The following is a 385-nucleotide window of genomic DNA, read 5'->3' as shown; positions in this document are numbered from 1 at the left end:
ATTTGTAATTTAACTAACATGCTGGTTTAAATATGATGTATTGTAAACATAAGATGAAGTTTATCAAGGAAAAGAAAGTTAGTTTCATGGAGCAAGAACAAGGCATATATTTATAAGCAAAATATTTTTGTCACAGAGCATGAATAGGTTCCCTATCATAAGGAAAAGGCCTAAGGATTTTTTTTCTCTTATCTGGAAAATATTATAAATTTGTATAAATCTATATGTCATGCATAAATATGGTGGCAAATGATTCCAAATGGAAAGGGGTATCACTACTCATTCTTTTATGTAGGGGAAAATGAAAGTAAGAAATTATCATTTGCTGTTCTCAGAAATGAGTGGTTCATAGTACTAGTAAGAGTAGCCTCTAAAGTTGCAATTG

Source organism: Otolemur garnettii, unplaced genomic scaffold (genome assembly GCF_000181295.1).
Source record: "Otolemur garnettii isolate 467f Iridium unplaced genomic scaffold, OtoGar3 scaffold00091, whole genome shotgun sequence".
NCBI lineage: Eukaryota > Metazoa > Chordata > Mammalia > Primates > Galagidae > Otolemur > Otolemur garnettii.
Note: the sequence above shows the minus strand (reverse complement) of the source record.